Raw genomic sequence first — 7,588 nt, 5'->3', positions numbered from 1 at the left:
AGCAATTATTTTGACCGGAAGTGACGAAACGAAGATCCTTTTGATACCAAGAATTTTAATAATGGATTTTTTTTTTTTTTTTTTTAAATCAATAAAGAGAAGCAAGCATTTACATTCCGGTTCTCGATTTAGTCGATCTTTGGCTCAGGCATGTAGAGTTTTCCCTTCCGGAAACTCAGGTGTTTAATCTCTCAGGTTCAAGAAAATCGACCGTAGAGTTGCATTTGTTCGCAACACTCTCTCCTCGATGTTTACAAATTATTGATAGCCCTAAATTTGCTATCATTGATGACTAAGGATGACAGGCTGCCTACCGATTTCCAAAAAAAAAGTTAACTAGGCTAAAAGATTTCAGATTAACTAACTTTTGGAGAAAGAACAGGCTAGTGAATTTTTAAAAAATACCTTTTCACCCCATACTTTGTTATTTTAACTTAATAGAGAGATTTTTTTTATCGTACTAATAGCAAAGAAACAAAGGATTGAAATCTGAGGAAAAAATGGTTCTTAAAAGTACTGAGATTATTATTATTTGTTAAAATAATAGTATGAGGCAATAAAGAATAGTAATAACAAGTAAAATGTCCTTGCCTGTTTAAAAATCCATCATCTTTTTTTATCAGGTAAATATCGCTTTGGCGAGTAGACAGATTACAACAGCAGTATTTGGTTTCAGACACTTAAAAAAAAAAAAAAAAAAAAAAAATCCTGTGGGAATTAAGCCAACAATTTAACACCCACTTTCCTTCATCTTAAATGAGCCGAGACAACATGAGTATCTAAGCTACGATGAAATATTATGGGATTGTTGCGCCATCTTGTGTTAGCGAAGAGAAACTCCATGGCATAACATTTTATTCAAACTTAAATATTTAGCAACTATATTCTCAAAAATAACACAACGAAATTAGCCTAGTAGAGTATATTCCAAACCAATTATTGTTGTTTTTTGTATATTTCGATATATTAATTAGAAATATCCACAGTTTACTAAAAAAAAAAAAAAAAAACGATGTCCTTGCATTAAAAAAAAAGCAGAACAATACGTGGATATGAATCTTCATGATTTTTAAGAAGGGTAAGTGACCCCCCCCCCCAAAAAAAAAATTCACATTCAGATTGTTTTCATGTTGCTAAACATTCAGAAAATTTCTGACTAATTTATGAAATGTTTACTTGAATATTTATCCTGGCAGGACAAGAATGACGCTTCCTCTTCCCCCCCCCCAAACTTAGGATTCCCCCCCCTCTCAAAAGAGAAAAACTGATCTATCGCAATATAATCCCCCAGTCACTTATGTACTTAATAACAAGAAACGGTCTTATACTTGGCTAGATGTACGTGTATCTCCTTATATATATATATATATATATATATATATATATATATATATATATATATATATATATATATATATATATCTTGAAGTTTTATATATGGGGGGACGGGAACATAATGACAGGGATTGTCGCAATTCGAAGATGAATCTTGCAAAATGGAAGCTATGAATTTCAGTTGTCCTCATGATGGTAATTATCTTTATAAGCGAGGAGGGGGGGGGGGGTTCAGGTGTGTGTTTAGGTCATGAGATAATAGGGATAGTAATGCAGCTCAATAAGTGCTTTGTTTTCTTTCTTTTCACATTTTCCTTTTTTTTTGGGGGGGGGGAAGAAATTTGTCAAAATAAATGGCCACGAAGTATATATAATCATATTGGTAAATAGGCTAACTTACTTTTAGTTGAAAAGCCGTTATAAATCTTTCGTATACCGCAGATGGAATTAAAGCAAGTTTTATTATTATTATTTTAAACCAAGTGATACAATGGATATGTATTTCATGTTAATTTCGCCCACGGAAAGTTGGGAAACCATAGTCCATTTAGTATCGTGGATGGGCTAAGGATTAGACCAGGGATCGGCAACCTTTTCAGACTCGCGGGCCACATTCAACTTTTGTTTTTAATAATCGGGCCGCAAGAGTTAAGAGAAAATAGTGAGTAAAAAATACTTCAATTATCAGTTTTTATTATATCAATTTTGAAAAAACAGAAATATTTAAAGTACAAGATATGAAACAAACATGAAAATGAAACTCAATGAAAAATTATTATCACGTAAAAACAAAGTAATAATGTTATGCATCCCAATACGTGTGTCTCCCTGCTTAATGGGACTTTTGTGATTGTTTTCCCTTAGCTAATTATCTAGATCCACTTTGCAACCCGAGGTGTAAATTCGAATCGAAGCCTGCAATGTTCAGTCAGTCAGTGCAGATGAAAATTTATTTTTTCTAAAACTTTTGGCCGAAAAAGCTTATTCGCAAATGTATGTGCTTCCAAATGCGACTATCATCTTCTTTGCGAAACTGATTAATACTTCAAATTTTTTTGGAAGCATAGATAACATTTTTGGATATTTTCTAATGAAAATGCGTTCTTTAATGTTTCATTCTGTCTTAATTCTTCCGTCGTAATTGGCTTGGTACGTCATCAATGTCGACATTAAAAGGGTTCAAACATAATCGCATTTCGATGTTATTTTTATGAAAATCAACACATCCTTGATGAAACTTCCGTTTGTAGATCTTTAATAATACCAACAAAAGGAAACTTTTGTTGATATTATTGAAGTAAAAAAAAAAAGTATAGGTATAAAATTATGTATTATTGAAGTAAAAAAAAAAGTATAGGTATAAAATTATTTTTAATTTATTATTCATATTATAAAATGTATTATTTAAATAATTCAACATAACAGGCCACATGCCATATAAGTATGGTCAACCTTTTATGGGCAGCCAAAAATGCACGGTCGGGCCGCCGGTTGCCAATCCCTGGATTAGACAATTAGGAAGTCTACTTTAGAAAACAAATAAAGAAATAAACGTTATTTCTTCTTCTTTTTTTTTTTTTTTTCCAAGCCGCTATAGGGGGTTGCTGCCATATCGGCTAATAAAAATTCGTTTACCACCCAAAGATGCTCACAGTGCAATTTGAACCAGCGGCTTGTTGGTTGGAAAGTGGGTACGTTATCAAATCGGCCAACCAGGAAGGCTATAAGTCGCGTGAGTCAGCCTGTTTGTGAACTAAGATGTTGTGGTTATAGCAGCTATATGCGCCACCATCTAGGGAAATGACTGTAAGCAAGGTGGTGTCCCGCTGCCTTCCTTGCCGTACTATTTCCTACGACTGTACCCTGTGTGTTTACTGGGCTGGTTTTCCTGCTTGCGGGATGAAAAACCCCAGATAAACTGGTGGAAAAACCCTGCTGTCCACGGCAAGACAGGCTAACTTGGCTATGGCTGAGGAAGATCCTGAAGCTTCTCACATCGTCGTTGGGAATCGAACCCAGGACATTACTTCCCCAGGCATATGGTTGCGAAGCGCACAGCCACTAGGCTAACCGCGTGGACTGAAATAAGATAGCGAGTTTAAAGTAGATCTTTATTTATTTAAATTCTTTCTTGGGATTGCAATGTATAATCCCAAGTAGCAGTAGACTAGAAAACATATTATAGGCCACAGACGTCTTTCTTTTTATCCTATAATTGATTTATATCATTTCGATTTGGGAAACGAAACATCAAATCGACACTTAGCACGCACACACAAACTCAAAATTTCAACATTTCTTTGACAACTAGATCCTATTTAATAAATGTCAGTTCCAACTAGGCCCCAATCGCTATTCCACTTATTCTAATTTTTTTTCTTTAACATTCCAATTTAATTTTTGAAAAGATGTTCTTTAATTAAACTAATTAACACACACAGTTAAAATGACGTGTTATATACGTGTGCAGAGATCGTCACAATGAAACAAAAACTTTCTCTGGCATTTCACTTGTCACGTGACTTATCAATTTCAATGGCCTCGATAGAATAACAATACAGTGTTCAACGTAACAATATCAAAAACTGTTTAATTCATATCAAGCAATAAATAGAATAGAATCAACCATAAATAGGTAAACTCGCAAGTTCAAGTGTAATCTACGGGATTGGGAACTTAGAACTAGGGAGTTTTATAAAGTATGACCTGCATTTGGAGGCTGACAACCAGGGGAGAATTCTCCATGCTTGCTGCGCAAATTCATTACTTGAGAAAGAAGTAAGTTAATAAATGCACGCATTTATAAGCATTCCATTTAGGCTTTTATTTTGTAGACAGAAGACGTCTTAAGCTTGCGCGGCAATAATTGGGCTTTGCGTTGTGTATCGAAGGCCGATGCTTGCTCGTCTAGTCAAAGCTACCTTCGCTTGCAGGAGCTTCCAGATTCTCGTTACAGCACTGTGATTTCATGCGCGCGCATAGCCATTTCCGCTCCCTCCACATCATCTCACTCTGTTGCTTAAACACAGGCCATACGCAGTCAAAGTAGCTCTAGCCAGTGAGCTTCAGCCAGCCTTTACAGGTGTGCGTGTTGCTTGGGAAAATTAAGTTACAACCAACTTTTTATGACGATGTTATTGACCAGCTCATAAAGAAGAACCGTAGGGTAGAATTTGTATTCGAGTAGCTAAATTGAGAAAGATAGAATATCATTTGTAAAATAAACGTTGCATTTGTATGATTAAATGTACATACATTTCTAAATATATAGTTTTAAATGGTGAGTAATTCATTATTCCGCTGATCAGACTTCAATCACCTCTCACTCCCTGAATGATAACAAGTGCAAACGTGAATTTGAAGACCAGCATTCGCCCCTGCTGACAACATATCGAAAACTTGCATTTAGTGGGCTCTTAAAATATGTGCAATTTTGAACAGATAGGTCTCTAGCAAACCCAGAACTTACAGAGGAAGTTGCAGGCCTGCGCGTTCGGACACGTAATTCTCCCACTCCCCGAATAACAGCTAAATAAACAATCGATCAACCAAAATATAAAGTCACTGCTACAGGGTTCACCGCATGATACCTCTGATAATAAATGGTGAGAAGTTTTTTTCCGAACATATCAAAGGCTCAAATCTTAAACTCTTTAAAAAAAAAAAAAAATTCTTGTTAACTTATCTATTTGCATTTTTTCGGTTCAAAAGGTTCGAGGTCCCAACTGGTACCTTTCCCTCTCACCAAATCTCAAGTATTGATGTCAACAAGAAATTCATTAAAACAAAAAGAACAATAAAAAATAAATTAAAAAAGAAAAGAGAAGGAAATTGATACCATCGGGGTGTCAAGAATGCCGTTGAGAAGCGGACATGAATCTTAAAAAGAACAAAATCTTATTTCTCTCAACAAATACTCCTCATAATTCCAGGTGGCGCCAGTTTCGACAACTACTCACAAATAGCTGCTGTTTTTCAAAAGATGTTATCACAGCAACGAACATAATAAAATATGTTCGTTGCTGTGATAAGAAAGAATAAATAAATAGAATAAATGCATTGAACAGCCCCACTGTCATGGTTGCTTCGTCCATAATCTCAAATAATAACAGTCAAATTAATGACATCTCCACTGCATATACTACTCCATCTACCACTCTTACTACATGGTATTTTATTAGGGGTTTTGGTAAGTGTGGTTAAACAGCCTTTAGTGAACATATCAAGCATAAATTGCGAGTTATGAATCAAGTTAGTTTATAAATGTCAAAAATGAAGGATTAGTTGTTAATAAATTAACAATACCTTGCATCTTTAGTTTATTTAATCACTGTATTGTTGCGTAACACACATCCGACTTGTATCGTTTGATAACAAATATAACACCAAACAATTGATTACTAACAAAGGTAAATGCGATACTGATCTGCAGTAGATGCTGTACTTCTTCATGTTATAAGTTACTGAACGTAGTATTCCATTACCGAGTGAGGGAGGGGGGATGAAGAACCACCACCGGAGCAATGTGATGTCAGTGTATTAATATTCCGGTATGATTTCTAACTCGAACAAGCTATAATTCCCAGGTTAAGTCAATCGCAACCAGAGCTCGCCCCTGCTACATGTATACGAAGAATTCGAATGAACAAATTACTTATGTTTTACCGCATGTTCGTTATATGAGCGAGGTCGGTCCGCTACACCCCCCCCCCCCTTCCACAAATCTACGAACATTAGTCGGTAATATGGAGATTTGTAGAAAAATAAATAAAAATATATCTTAAATAATTTTATTCATCGTGAACCTATCTGAAAAAGAGTCATTTATTAGAACTTACACAAAATTTTAAGATTTTATATTGGGGGTAAAATGGCGGAGGTCAGCCGAACCGAGTGTGTGTGCAATGGAACAGCTTCTCTCCGGAACATCGCTCTTTGTGATCAGCAATTATTCAACACCAGATAAGTTTTAGATTTACGGCGGAAGCAGCTAAAGCTAAGAGGCCAGGGTATTATGGATGTTAATTGCGTATGTTCTTTTGACCGCTTTATTTGTATTGTTTGCGGAAAACCCAGCAGAAGGCAGGTTAAGTGGAAAACTCTTCCACTTAACTGCCTTCGATTAAAAACAACCAAAAAAAAAAAAAAAGGTCATGGGCTATTAGAGGCATCTTTATCCTCTGGTAAGATGATTCTTGTTTTTCTTTACTATCACAAAATATTAGGACCTGTGGTCATTGGTCTCTATGAAGAGAGAGAGTAGTATAGACGTAACTAATACATTTTATTTAAAAAAAAAATAATAATTTTAAAGCGCCCTCTCACGGATAGTTGTGAAAAGTTAAAATCTCAATTGGTTAAAGACGTTCTCAACAATTTCTTTTACAATTGTAAAGCCAGGGAATGCTACAGGTGCATGCTCAAACAATCCTGCTCCCCCCCCCCAAAAAAATGAAAGAAACGCACGTGTTTTCTGTTATGCGCACATCCCCTTGACGCAATGCCCCGCTTTGATCGTTAAGCCACGAAATATCGGCAGACAATCGCTTCCCATTAACCTCCGTGCCAGTGAGCCTCGTCTGCACGCGTATTTAACCACTTTCCCCCTCCGGCATACAATGTAAGGCGTCCATTTAATAGCCCCCGTGTTCGCGGGACGACGTTCGCTCGCGCACACGCAGAAATGATGCAGTTGACTTTCAGTCGGTGAACTTTTGCCATGATGTCGATTGGAGATGTTGTTCGCCCCCTCGGCGTAAAACGCCATCGGCACTTTAATAGTGGAGCGATAAGTGTACACCAATAACGTTGGTTCGTGTATAGGATTATCGTATCAGAAGACACTGTTGCAATTCTTCTATCGTCTGCATACGTTTCAGTAAGTGACGTAACAATAACAATTGCTTCTGGCAAAGAGAGAGCAGCTGGACTGGGTAAATGGCTAAACGACTTCGTTCGTTCAGTTCATAAAAAGTTTGACGTAACAATAACTAAGTGACGTTACAATATTTTTTTAAAAAAATCGCACGAGATTTGTAGTAATTGTTACTTTTCAATGAGTTCGTCTGCTGAATCTGTTTATCTTTCTACTTGTCTGAAAAATAGCATTCTGGATAACGGATTTTGGAAAAACATTTCTATTTAGCCTAAATGTTTCGGTCAATATATATAAACAATACGGTCTACATTGAGGTTAAAATTTGAGGGAGGGGGGACTTCTAACAAACTGAAGTTCCTAATTAGAAGGGATATA

Source organism: Typopeltis vanoorti, chromosome 6 (genome assembly GCF_054136105.1).
Source record: "Typopeltis vanoorti isolate ZY-2024b chromosome 6, IOZ_Tvanoo_1.0, whole genome shotgun sequence".
Lineage (NCBI taxonomy): Eukaryota > Metazoa > Arthropoda > Arachnida > Uropygi > Thelyphonidae > Typopeltis > Typopeltis vanoorti.
The sequence above is the reverse complement of the archived record's forward strand: the minus strand, read 5'-3'. Positions refer to the sequence as shown.